The 14,562-nt window shown below is 35.8% G+C and overlaps 1 protein-coding gene across 2 annotated transcripts in view; it reads left to right on the forward strand.

The window, feature by feature from the left end:
* Positions 1-6,425: 6,425 nt before the first annotated feature.
* Positions 6,426-14,562, forward strand: part of LOC129230736 (perilipin-3-like) — a 95,042-nt gene continuing 86,905 nt past the window's right edge. The window contains exons 1-2 of one of the 2 annotated variants that reach the window (XM_054865186.1): positions 6,426-6,603; positions 9,282-9,354. The gene's annotated coding sequence lies outside the window, so the exon portion shown is untranslated. The remainder of the gene's footprint in view (positions 6,604-9,281; positions 9,355-14,562) is intronic. The other variant, XM_054865162.1, reaches the window with a different exon arrangement.

A 14,562-nucleotide genomic window follows, 5' to 3' on the forward strand; every position in this document is an offset into this window, starting at 1 on the left:
TAGTTTTAAACTGTGTAAATAAAATAGAGAATACGTGTGTATATATGTGTGTATGTTCCTTATACAATTTCACAGTTTACGTCAGATCTCGACCGAATATGGCAGATATACTTGGTCATGCACCCGAGAAGGAACGTAGGGGGGTTTTTGAACGCCAAAAGATTATTGTACCATTCGAATTTTAATTTTAAGACCCAAAAATGGGATTTTTTTTTTTTTTTTTTTAATAGTATGAGGGCAAAAAAATGCTCTCAAAAAATTAGAATAAAATATCCATTGAAACCCTTGATTTTTCTGCATTCGATAAAATTTGTTCCAATGTTTCAAGGTAATTAGAAATTGAATTATAACTGTTTTTTACTGTTAAAATGTAGGTAAGCCTTCAATTAGAAGTTTATTGTTGATCACTGTCATTGGTGAGCAATGCCTTTATTGAAATTTGTAGCGCGACGAAATTCATTTAAAAGAAAGATCTGTTGTAAGGCTTTTCCTGTAATCCGGGAATTTAAAATGTTTCCTTTTCGTTTATTTTTCCTCAACCTGTCGGGAAATTTTATTTATTTATTTATTTATTTATTTATTTTTTGTTCAAACCTGATTGTTTAACACGCGTCACTAGACATAACATTTACTTTCGAGGTAGACCGCGCAAAGTCGGATGACGCAGCTAGTCAATACAAATAAATATATGTTTATGTATGCTTGTACAATCCGGTTTACGTCGGACCTCCACCAAATTTCTCAGGGGCACCCGAGAAGGAACGTAGGGGGGTTTTTCAAACGCCAAAAAAGAACCGAACCGTTCGAATTTTCATTTTAAGACCTGAAAAAGGCATTAAATGGCTCTTTATACCCAAAATGATTATCCAACTTTCTTAATTTAGGTCTCATTCAAAAGCCCGCGAAAAATACCCCCGAAGTAGATTTACTTCCTCCAAATTTCAAAAAATCAAGGCTGTAAAATCACCGGGGGAAAAGTTATAAGCACTTTTAAGCCTAATGGAAATCCATATCAAATCGGAAATTTATCGTTTACCAACGAACTCAGTTTAAATTAACGTGACCTAAAATCGATTTTTCCCCCTTGACTGCGAACAAATAAAATTCTTGCTTTTGCTTTGAGGAAAAATTTTCTCCTTTCGATTATTTTGTGGCCATTTCTCTTTTTTTTTTTTTTTTTCTGTACTGCCACCAGAAGATAACCAAGGATTTTACTTGTATTAATGGAGGGTTGCGTTTAATTTATTTGCGACTTTTAGAATAGTCGTTAACGAAATTTTAGACTCATTATTTTTTGACGGGAAATTTTGCAGTAATTTTATTGTTTTTTCCCCTTTATTATTAAAGACTAAGTGTTGAACACGCGTCACTTGACATAATTTTTATTTTCGAGGTAGACCGTTCAAAGCCGGGCGACGCAGCTAGTTATTAGATTAAATTACTGGAAAGGTTTTCGAGATAGCCGATTTCAGATCTCTATTCATGCCTTATTATTCAGACACTGAAAGGAGCACTTTCTTTCAAAAATGGCACCCCCTTCCCCAAAAAATTATATTGCATGGCACCCCTCCCCCCTTGTTGACCTAAATTAAACTGTCTTAATATAAGGACATGCAATACCAATCAGCTATCGGCAATTTCAGATATTTATTCTAATAATAATGGCTAAAGAGCATTGGTGCCCAAAAATAGCGCCGAAAGGAAGGGGGGACGCAGAACAAAAATAGCGCCGAAAGGAAGGGGGGGACGCAGAATGAGCACTTTTTATTTTTCAAGGCACTTTTTCACAGTGGTTTTAATCTCTTTAATCCCTAAGTGGTTTAAATGTTCCTTCCAATGTCTGAATATCAAGGTATGAACATATATCTGCCACCGGCTATCTCGAAAACCATTCCAGTAATTTATTCTGATAACTAGCTGTACCCGACGCGCGTTGCTACGCCAACAAAAAAATGCATTATTATACTGATTTTCATGACAATCGGTTGAACGGGGCAGAAGTTGCTACTCTGCAGTGCCACCTGGTGGCGAGTGACTTCAATGAGCATATTATGAACCTTCTCCGTGGAAAAATACATAGATATATAGCAATTTTCATAATAATCGGTCCAGGTATCAAGTCAAGCCGTGACTATACTCAAATTTTGTACTCACGCAGTTTGCAAAATCAATCAATCGCTAAAAATATCAAATAGAAAAAGTTTTGTTGTTGTTGTTGCTTTTGTCTCACTTGGCAGACAGAAACATCATACCAAGTCCATGAAGCCGTGCAAACAAAGTCCCTCCAAACATAGGCGTCGCGGCCGGGGGGGTCCGAGGGGTCCGGACCCCCTCAATAATTGAGAGTCGGACCCCCAAAAAAGTTGGAATTTTGGAGGATAAAATCCATTATTTTGGGGAAAATCATTACTGTTTTAATTCCAAAAAAAAAGGACGATAATTCACAGTTACATAACACATAATTTATTATGTGAAATGCAGTTGTGAAATCTTTAATTTTTATGTAATTAAAACAAAAGGAACTTTGCGACCACAAAAGAAAAGCAACTGTCTTCAATGAAAACTTAGAAGCAAAAAATTATTCCTGAAGCGGTGTCAGAAGTCTAAACTACCTCGCAAGCAGGTCCGTCATTTAGAATTTTTACGGAGAGGGTGAGGGGCAAAGAGTAAATACTCCATGGAAATTATACAAAAAAAAAAAAAAAAAAAAAAAAAAAATCAAGAATAATTTTTATTTTTTCCGTCATTTGCTATAGAAGGACAGGAATTTCAGGGTCATACATTATGTCGAGGTTAGAAGACGCTTAAGATCCTAAAAACACTTTTTTGGGTTTCTACTGAACTTCTGCAACAGCAGAAGAAGACCACCTCATATAACTGATATGTCGCCCTCTCCCCCCCTTTTTTTTAGAAGTTTCCCGTTCAATTTCATTTTAATGATAAAAAGAAGAAAAACTTTCAGTCTTAAAAATGGACAAGTAAATGATAAATGAGGATATACAATAAAAGTGAAAAGATAATATTTCTTTTCTTTTTTTTTTCCAAAATGCAATCTTAAAGTATTATTTAGGAACATCGAGATTCTGTATTATGAAATTACCTTACCAACATGGCCTACAATCGTGTTTTTAAAACTTCGATTAAACCTCAATCTCTCTTCTAAACATCAACAATAATCGTCTAAAACTGCGTTTATAGAACAATAGTTTCGAAAATTTTCCGGAAGAGAATCCCCCGCACCCCCCCCCCCATTTCGGGGTCAATATTATGCTTTAGTAGGTTGACTCGGCTCAAAATACAGAAAAAACGGTTAAGTCATGCAACGTTAACGCTTCATTAAAATATCTTAGAAAAAATTCGCTACAGAAAAATAACACACAGTTGCTAATCAAGGTGTTTCATTTTATAAGATTATGTATTAAATGATAATGTTAATCCATTTTTACTGTACATGCTTTTTTATGCAATTTGAAATTAGCAGTTTTAAAGTTGGTCCCCCACAATAAATTTTATCTGACGACGCCAATGCCTCCAAAACAGCAGAAGGGTCGGAATACAGCTGATTCAGGTCACAGCCGATGCAAGAGAAAATATGGGCGGGAGCAGCGTGAGTCAAATTGCATTTGGGCACAAGGGGAAAACCTTAATACCAGCCACATGTCGCTGTGCTCGAGTGTGTCCACTTCTCAGTCGGGCTAGGACGGTTTGATGTTCTCTACTACTTGCCCGAAGTAAAGCAGCGCCAGGGCGGGATGCTTAGAAAAAGTTTCAAATCCCCCCGTTGCATGAAAAGACATAAAACAATAAAGAAAGAATTTATTTGTTCAAACTCAAGAAAAATGGAAACAGCTAACTTCTTATCAACGAGATCTTCCACGCGAATTAATTTCTGCAGCCGATAATTTTATTCGTATTTATCCAATGGATTGTGACTTAAATTGGAATAAAAAAGGAACTATCGACCGGATTTCTTTCGAACTGGTATATAAACATTCCCAGTACCAAAAATAACAGACGGTGAAAGTTTCAGCCAAATCTGCCGGGTAGTTTTTGAGTTCATGGATGACATACAGACAAACATTCATTTTTATATATAAAGATAATGGCTAAAGAGCATTGGTTCCCAAAAATGGCGGTGAAGAGGGGGGGGGGGAGAGGGGGTCATGACGCAGAATGCTTAAGTTGAAGTTTTATGGTGATTTTCGAACGTGATTTTAGTCTCATTCTTTTGGAGTTTCTTTATATTTTAGGTGGGTGCTGCAAAATGGGGGGGGGGGCATAATTCAGAATGCGAAGTTGAAGAGCTGTATTGCGATTTTCGAACGCAGTTTTTGTCTCATTCTTTTGGAGTTTCTTTATATTTTAGGGGGGGGGGTTGCAAAGGCGGATGCATTTTCTGAGGGGGAAATACTCTTTCCTAAAGTATCTGAATATTAAGAGATACAATAGAGATTAGCCGTCTCGGACATCTCGAAAATCATTCGAGCAATTTATTCTAACAACAATGGTTAAAAAGTATGTGGCCATAAATGGCGGTGGTGGAGGTAAAGGTAGGTGGGTTATCATGACGCAGAATTCTCACTCTTAAATTTTTGTGGCGCGATTTATAAACGTGGTTTTACTCTGTAACGTTTGGGGGTATATCTTTTCGGGGGAAGGATAACTAGCTAAATTGTCTGAAATCAGAGTCATGCAATAAGAATAATCCATCTGCCATCTCCAAAATCATTCTAGCATTTTTTAAAAAAATCCATTGCTAAATCAGTTGCGGCCTTAATAGTTTAAAATCCCCCTTACCCCTCCTTCATTAAAAATTTTAAGAGTGCAATGTGCAACCTGACCCCTTACATCCCTTCCGCTTATTGAGAGACCACCCTTTGTCATTCTGCAAAGCAGGAAGAAACACGCCCATATACGTAACCCCAAGACTAACTAAATTACATAAATATAAACACACCATTGTTTCTAATATTATCGTATCAGTACTACTTTTGTTTGTGCGTGAATGCCTTCGAATGTGTTCCGTTTTCCTCAAAAAATCTGCAGAAGTTCACCTGCAGAAATTTTAAAGAATTCTGCAGATATTTGAAAGATTTGAGGCTTTATCTAAAAAAAAAAACTGCACTTTTCATGCAAAAATCTGCAGTTTTTCTGCTGAAATTTTGCGATCTTCGACCATTCGCCACTTTGCCCGGACCCTTACCCGCCCTATTGTCTTTGTGTGTATTTTCTCTTCATACAAAATTTTTTAATGTACCTCATGATCACTTTTTTTTGTGTAGCCAGCTCTTAGTCTAAAAGGGGCTGGGAATTTTGAGATTCCCGAGAGTTTTCATTTTGTTTAAAGAAATGCAAATTTTACTTTTGATTTTAACGATTTTTTTTCTTAGAGAATTTTTTTAGATTTCCTACTGTAAATCAAAGTTACGAAACGTTTTTCTGGAAATCTTAAGTGAAGTTGAAAAATGGCGAACATTATAGTTGATCTTGCAGTTTGAATAGCACATGCAAAAAAACTTGATTCGTTTGTATGTACTTAAGTATTTAATTGATTGCTGGTTTGAATATTTAATGCATTTTTTTACCATCGCTAAGCCAAGTCACGTTAATGGCATGAGAAAGGATTGCTTCCATCATACTTATTTTCGGACATCAACCATAAATATGCAATATTAGCAGTGGTGGACAGGTCCGTCAAGGTTCATTGACCTGCTGGCCGGTGCGACCTCCCACCCTCCCACGTTTGCGCTCTCGGCCTGATTGCACAAAAGGCTCGGGAAGCTTGAGCTTCCCCTCATAATTTTTAGGGCTCCCAAATATCACTGTAAAAATGTGCTTAACTGTTCCAGTTTCTGCTTACAACTGCGTTTTTAAAAGAGGTTACAAATATTTGAACTTGCTAAACAATTTAATGTTTGAAAGAATTTAACTATTGAAAGTTAGGATACTTTTGATAAAATGTAGCTACAAGCTTGATTTCCAATGTGGGATTTGATTCAACTCTGTTACAATGTACTTTTATGAAATTTAATTTCCTTTGATATAATTCAAAATGTTGCTGCTGAAACATATATTCATACTTTAAAAAGAAGTTTCAATTTCGAAATTTGCCGCCCCTAAAATCTGCCGCCCTAGACGGCTGCCTAGGTCGCCTACCCAAAGAGCCGGGCCTGCCTGTCTCTGTTATTTGTATGAGGCTAAAAATAAATGATATTCATAACAACAAGCTATTTTGAAACAATGAATTAAGTTGTATTTCATACATCAAACTCTCTACAAAGGGTTGAAACATCCTCACGTTTGACACTTCACGGAACAAGTGTCAAAAATACCCCTCTCGCGATCTCATGACTCTGCCGCTGTTTATTTATTTTTTTCCCCTTGTCTCGCGTGGCCCGTAGGGCTGTGCAGTTTCTGTACCAATCCAAGCATTCACCTGGAGACTCAAAAGTATCCGGTTCACCTCTTGCCGATTCCTTCAAGGTCAGGCACGAGCCTTTGCACACGACAGAACGTCGTGGCTCTGTTCGGACGTCAAACCCGTGCGCTGCAGAGTTGGTGGTGTGATGTAAACAAATTTTTTTTAACCAGCGCAAGCAAAAGGTATGTGTTTCAGAACTTGCATTCTTTTATTCTCTGGGTATTGTTTTAAAAACATACATTCCGAACAGGAGCATCCCGATTGGAGGTCACGGGAGATCACCGTGACTTACCAAAAATTTCGTTATTCGGCAAATTTTACTGACGATTCGGCAAAACTTGTAGTTCCATTCGGCGAAATTTGTTTTGAACATAATTACCCTTATTTTGAACATAAATTTGAAATTTGAATGTGACAGTTTGTATCCTTATAAAAATTGCTTTGACCGAACCGTCACCGTCCACTGCCGACGATAGGCTGGGGTGCCCATCTCCCTCAGAGCAAAGACGCACCCCTCCCCCAAATACCGCGAAGACCCCCCAAGAAAGAAATACCCATCGAAACACCCCTCCTAAAAATTTCAACGGCACAGTCGGTGCCATGACCCCTTCCTCCCCAGGTGAGCACCCCTGCGATAGACCATGTCAGCCTAAAAGTAAGACAAAACAACGTAAGTAGAAGCACAAATTTGTAAATTACAGCAGACACGTGTTTCGGCGTTATAGGGAACGCCTTTTTCAATGCAAAAAATAATGAGTTTATGGATGATCCATAAGCTCATTATTTTTTGCATTGAAAAAGGCGTTCCCTGTAACGCAGAAACACGTGTCTGCTGTAATTTAAAATTTGTGCTTCTACTTACGTTGTTTTGTCTTACTTTACTGTTCAGCACAAAGGTTTTTATATTTATCTCATGTCAGCCTAGTCAGAAACTAGAGGCTCGGCTCAGACTAGGAATAGCACAAGTTTTGTGAGTTTTATAAGAGGAGGGGGGAGCAAGAAAACTGACAAGGGGCCGACTTGGCTCTCGGTGGCCCCGAAACCCTTCCCCTCCCCCCTACACTACCCCAGAAAGTAAATTCTCACTGCGAAAATCGTCTAAATATTCTTAGACCTACGAAAGATGCACACGTAGAGATGTGTTTACGTGGTCAAGATAATAAAAGAATTATGATTAAATCTGAAGTAGTGTTTTTAAAATGAATTTTCTTTATCAGTTCAGAATTTTATAAACGCCAATATTGTGTCGAAAAACAACAAAAACCACACCCACATATAAATACAGTCATTTTTCAAAGCCATTATGCAAATCAATCTCCTGTTCTCCCCCCCCCCCCCCTTCAAATGGTGTAGCGGGGTTCGGGGTACTTAAATGAAAAGTGGTGCGCAATTCAGTACGTAAACACACCTAAACGACAGACAACCGCAAAGTTTTCAAGTCGCTTCTCTTTTAGGGTTGTACAGAAGAAAGTTACTGCTGTTAATTCTTATAAGAAAAAAACTTTTGAAACCATATTTTAAAATAAAACTTTTTCGGAATATCTTATTTTTTTTAGACGATGCCAGTGTCTTATTAGAGGTTGCGACTCATCTTATATGATCAAGGTGCATGTGCTCGGACATAAGTTCGACTAAAAAGCTATTTGAAGCTTGATCTCGGACTCGGAGAAATGGCGGATGAACTGGAAGCGGAAACGGAACGCTTCATTTTGTGGTAAGTGTAGTAGTGTAGTCGGCGAGTTCGCGCGAACAGTAAAAATTTAACTCCTTGCTGTTCTCACTGATCATACCTATTACAAAGTAAAGTGCATGTTTCCGCTTCCAGATCATCCGCCAATTCTTCGTAGCGCTTGCAACCAAATTTCCATTTTATGGCACTGAAAAATGTTCATGAGAACAGTTTTACACCTCTGAACACTAAAAAAAATAAATTAAGAAGAAAAAAAACCTTTTACTGAGTGTTTTCTTGCATGATGAAATGATGATACAGGAGTTATGATTTTTCAAGATATAAGCGGTGGAGATGAGAGAGATGATATATATGATGGTAAAATGATATTTTAGAGATAGCTGGTGAATGTAACAGTTAAAAAGCAGGTGACTTTGTACAAGTTCAGTTTTTAACAAGAAGTTCTGTCTAAAACTAAACGAGCCTACTTTTCCGTATACCAACATCGACTTTCTTGGATCTGATCAATATTCTCTCAATTTTGCTAAAAGTGCAAATTATGTCAAAAGTCAGACACATCTTTTTAACATTTTAAGATTATTTCTAAAAACAAAATATGCCTTTTCATGTTATAATATATATATATATATATATATATATATATATATATATATATATATATATATATATATATATATATATATATATATATATATATATATATATATATATATATAAAGAATACCAATGGGCGCATCTTTTTCCAGTGCAATTTGCCAATCTATTTTCGCATTATTATGAATCTATTGTTTTTTAAATAAACAACATTATAGAAGCATTTAGATATATCGATGACATCATCATTTTTAACAACAATGATTTTCACCATTTACATAAAGGAATTCAGCAGTAGTTCATTTACCCAAATGAACTACTGCTGAAACAAACAAATAAGGATGAGTCAGTTAATTTCCTTGATCTCAATATTCAACTAAATAATAAAGATCCCAGTATAGCTTTGTATGATAAACGTCAAGGTTTTGATTTTAAAGTGTATTCTTTAATTCATTTTCGTTTTCACAGTTGTATCAGTAAAAAAGTGTTCAAAAATATAATTATTTCACAAATTACTAGATGTAAAAAAATCTGCAATAATAAAACATCTGAAAACAGCGATTCAAATTTTAACAGCAACACCAACTGAGAACCAATATCCGGAACATCTTGCGAAACATTTCATTTGCAAGCTTGTGGAGGATTAGCGGTAGGTCAGTTTTTCTGTTCCTTGAATTTGATTGTTATACGTTCTTTCTTTTGATATTGAGTTCAATTGTGAATTTTGTTCTCTTGTAGTTTAAATTAGTTATGAAAATGTTGTATTTTTGGTTTGTAAATGTGCATTCTTCTTAATTCTTGTCATGCTGATATTTTGTCGGGGACTACTGCTGCTTTTTTAGGCAATTTCGCCAGCAGAACTCACGAAACATCTCATGGTTTTTCCCTATCCTTGGGGAGTACCCCCTGATGAGGCGCCAGGGTTTTTGGGATATTTTCAATTTTTCGTTCTTTCTTGTTCAATCTTTATATTGCGAATTAGTATATATATATATATATAATGACCACGTAACGTAACTGACAACTCATCGAATCCTGAATTAAACACTAATTAAACTAAAAACGAAATTAGTCTTTAAAACTGAACCTACTCAGTTCCGTTAGGTAGTAGTTTATAGGAGGCCTCAACTTCAATAGATCATTAAAAATTAAAAGATCGTATATAATTATTTAGGTATTTAAAATAATTCATCGTACAGTAATTAAAATCAGTGTTTTATTTTGTAATTGGGTATTAAGTTTAGTTGATTTTTGTACTGAAATTGCAAAATAAATTTCGTTTCTAGTTTTGGGTGGGAAATAGTATGTAAGTGTAATCGGTTATTTTTTGCTCTTTAGTTCCTTGGTGTTTTTTGAAGGCGGTTTTTTTTAATTTTTTTTTATTTAAAAGTAAATTTTTTTTTTTTTTTTGCTTTTTAGTGGTGTAAGTATAAAATAAGTTCGTAGGATAGAGTATGTGGTACATGACGTGGAGGCCTTTCTTACGCGCATGTCCAGTAAGAAAATGTCGAGTACATGAGTCTGAAAATTACTAAGATGAGCACGACAGAAAAAGAAATAGACCACAGCGTCTCGGAGATTTCCGACGACTGTGAAGAAAGGCTTTTCAAATGCGCAACTATGTATAAAAAAATTTTGTCTTCATTAATAGTTCGACTTTTCGCAGCTATCTTTGGGCACTAATGCTCTTTAGTCATTATTATTGAAATAACGTGCTCGAATGTTTTTCGAGATGGTCGATGGCTACTAGGTGTCTTAATATTCAGAAACTTAAGGAAAGGGTACTCCCCCCCCCCCACCCCAAATTTTGGAGCGAGTCACCATTTTCCGTGGGAATCACATTGTAGTGTACAAAAATCAAATTGTAGTGTAATCAAATCAGTACAGTAAAACCTATAAAGTTGACCACCTGCCTATGTTGACCGCTTTTGTCTGGAACGGAATTAGTCCTATTTTATATAATGTAGGAAAACCTCTATAATTTGACTACCTCTCTATCTTGACCACCTGTCTATCTTGACCACTAATGTACATCAAATTTGGTTTGGAGTATTGTAAAACACCCTTTGTAAGTTGACCACTTGGATTATTTTTTTAAACCTAATTAAGCACATTATTTTATTTTATTATTTTTAAATAGCTTTCCAAGATTAATTTTAATTTACCAACTAAATAAAACAGCAGCATAAAGCTTATGCTGCTCTTTATTCCCCAAACTTGTTTTTCTTGTGTTGTTCTATTTGAGATAGCCTTTCGTACTCTCTGTTTAATGAAAACAGGTGTCAGTAGAAAAGTACTAAGTATTTTCTTCCAGTTGCAATATTTTGTGGCAACACTGGAATTGTGCTAAAGAGTAAAGTTACTTATTTCTATGCAAGGGAAAAGAGATAGTCCATTTTCATTTTCAACTGCCTTTATGAACTAGGATAATCCAGCTTGTTGCTCTTTGTGTTATAAGTTTTACATAAAATGGCTTCAAAAAGAAAGTTAGTTGAACCTGAGATTGATAAAAAGTATGAAATATTAAAATTAATTGAAAAGGAAGAAATCCAGAGAAAATTAACTGATACATATGTAATTTCTAAAATTACAGTTTCTAATATGGTAAAAAACGAGGAAAAAATAACTAAACTATTTGAATAACATTTTTAATTATTGTTTCAATGTAATGTTAAACAATAAAAGTGGGTAGAACAGAAAGAGTAAGTATCAATTAGTCAAAAAATGAATACATGGTGCAAGAAATGACAAAAAAAAAAAAAAAAAAAATCATTACCACCCTTTATAAGTTGACCATCTGTCTAGGTTGACCACCAAAGTACTGCACCGCAAACCGCAAGTGGTCAACTTACACAGGTTTTGCGCGAAAATGTGCTGCGTTTTCCTCACAGAATCTGCACAAGTTCATCTGCAGAAATTTTGAAGAATTCTGCAGATATTTTAAAGATTTGAGGCTTTAACCCTCAGAAAAACTGCAGTTTTCATGCAGAAATCTGCATGAAAGTTTCTGCATTCAGTTTTTCTGCTCAAAATTGGTGATCTTTGATCCCCCGCCAACCCGCCCGGTCCCTTACCCGCCCTGGCAGACCAAGCGATAAATGCTTGGCTATATGTATGTACTTTCATTCCATAGAGAAATTTTTAATGTACCTTATGAGTATTTTTTTGTGTAGCCAGCTCTCGGTCTATTATCCTTGAAAAACATACCATGTTCACATGCGCCCCGTGCTCACATGTGCCCCTTCTTCCCCTAAATAGTACAAATCCATGACAAGCTTCAGCTTAGTATAAGAAATGAATTAGATAAATAATCATGACAGTTTCATAGGGAATGCTGAGGCATTTTTTAAATAGAAGAAAAAGTTAAAATGCTGTTGCAGAGATTATAAATATTGTAATAAATACTCATACTAGTAGTTCTAATTGTTTGAATGTACAAAACGAAAGTAAACCAAAACTTTTATCAAGTTATTCTGTAGGCATGATATTTAACTGAAAAGTACCACATGAGTCTAAAATGTTGAAAGATTATTTTAATGAATCCCAAATGCTTTAGTTTCAAACGAGTACAAATATCAGGCTGGAAACTGAAAATTTCACTACGGAAAAACAAAAGAATTAAAATGTTGGAAAAGAAATACTGGGGGAGGTTTTTCCACATTTGTATTAATAATTTAATAAAAAAAGATAGTGACCAAGCTAAAAATGGGGAAGAAAGGGTGGTCCTTGAACCTTATTCCTTCATTTTACACCACCAAGGTAGCCTAAAAACCTGTTTTAAAACTTTTATTTTGAAAGAGTGATGGGGAAGAGTTTCCAAATCGGAATCGCATCTCTTTTCCTATCGCCTTTTATCACCAAAGATGGTCTGAAATTTTGTTCTTAAGGCTTCAACTCCAAAAATTTTTTTGGGAAGAATCTCAGAACCCTTGATAACATCAGCGAAGATCATCTGCAACTGCGTTTTAGAATTCGATAAAAGCTAACTTTCAAAATGATTTGTTAGAGCGTCTCCCAATTCGCTCGCCAGCATCATTAAAGGTCGTCTTAAATTTCGTTTTATGGGCTTCAATTTCGAAACAAATCTGAGGGAGGTCTGAAAACTCTCTTTCACGTCATTGGTAGTCGACACAAATAACGTTTTTTAAGCTTCAATTTTGAAAAATTGTCGGTCCCCTTTACAACATGAAAGAAGATCTGCAATTCCATTTTTTAGATTTCAATTTCGAAAAATTTCCTGGGGAGCACCAGCGAACCTGTTCACTTCGTACCATTACCTAAGAAGATCATTTAGAATGCATTTTTAAGGCAACAAATTAAAAAAAAAATCGCGGGAGCAAAGACCCGGGGCACTGGGTCTTTGCTCTCACAAAAGTTGTCAAAGAAAGTCTAAAGCTACGATTTTAGAAGAAAATCTTCAAGAATTTCCAAAGACAGCCAACCTATCCTTTCAAGGTCATCATGTTGCAGATAAATACCGTTATTCAAGCTGTATAGATTGATAAAAAAGATTAAAATTTATCAATACAACATTATGATTCACAAGGCATGCATATATTTTTCAGTATATTTATATAGAGTTCGATGTCATCTTTATAGGCAAGTTAATAAAAGAAATTTTGAGTCTCAAGGGCTTCTGAATATGCTTAAAGTAATGCTCTTGAACTTTAACTGCTATTTTATAAGATATGAAGAAAGATCGATTGTAGTTAAAAATAGGTCTATCCAATTTCAACGAGCTCTATGCTTTTTCCGATGCGCAGAATTCAAAGATCATATTTTTAGTCAGTTATCAGATTGCTGAAAGTCAACAGCGTAATTTGGGTCTAAGAGTCTTAAAATGGAAGCTTAAGAACCGTCCTTGAGACAAACTAATGGCAGAAATTGGTTACGAGCAAGGGAATGAGACGATTGTTTCTTCATCTGTACCTTAATTTAGGGAGGCGTTTCAAAGATAAATCAGCTCAATTGGGGCACCCCGATGTTGGGTCCCGGAGGGTCACTATGGCCTCCGAAGTTTTTTTCTAACTCTGCAAATTTGGAGACATTATTACAATATTGCAATTTTTAAACACCCCAAATGTCCCTTTTCATCAAATATATTTATGCGTGCATTCCCGTATTTTGTCATTCGGCAAAATTTGGAGTTCGATTCGACAAATTGGGAATTTCCGCCCACACAAAAACTTAAGTTCAGGGAGCTCCTGAATTCAGTTCACGAATTTTCAAAAATTTTTTTCTTTCATATTTGATTGGTTTTTATCGATACTATAAAGCCACAAAGCGGTTTGGACACCATCACACACCAAGGTTTTCGGTACCTACCAGGATGTGTGATTTAATCGGTTGGATGGGGACCCAGAAGACAGCTCAGTTCTGTGGTTTTTTTTTTTTTTTAAATCCAGACCAGAAGCCGAGCAATCCCTTGTCCAGCACCCTCAGAGGGATTGATTCACTTGTAGGACTTTGCGACCACGATATATTTAACGTGCCCCAGTCACCATTAACGAGCACAAAAGATCTTCGACCGGCTGGCATCATCGAACTCGGGTCCCTTCGGTTACTAGGTCGACGTCTTATTGATCAGTAGGGCGAGTGGAGTGAAAAAAAATGAATTTTCAAATATCGAAACGCCTGGGTTCTCAAAAAGTGCCTTTTAGCAATAAGAGGTTACTCTTAAAATCTGAGCCTTCTTGATTAATATCCTTAGGTCCCTTATTCGCTCCCAAAAAAGTTCAAAAGCGTCAAAAATCGACCTTTTTTTGAACTTTTTTACAAAGTGTAAAATATATATAATTTTGAAATTCTTGGATGTGTAAATGTTAACTCTAGGCAACAGATTTAGTTTAATAGAGTA

This window comes from Uloborus diversus, chromosome 1, assembly GCF_026930045.1.
Source record: "Uloborus diversus isolate 005 chromosome 1, Udiv.v.3.1, whole genome shotgun sequence".
In the NCBI taxonomy this organism is placed as follows: Eukaryota; Metazoa; Arthropoda; class Arachnida; order Araneae; family Uloboridae; genus Uloborus; species Uloborus diversus.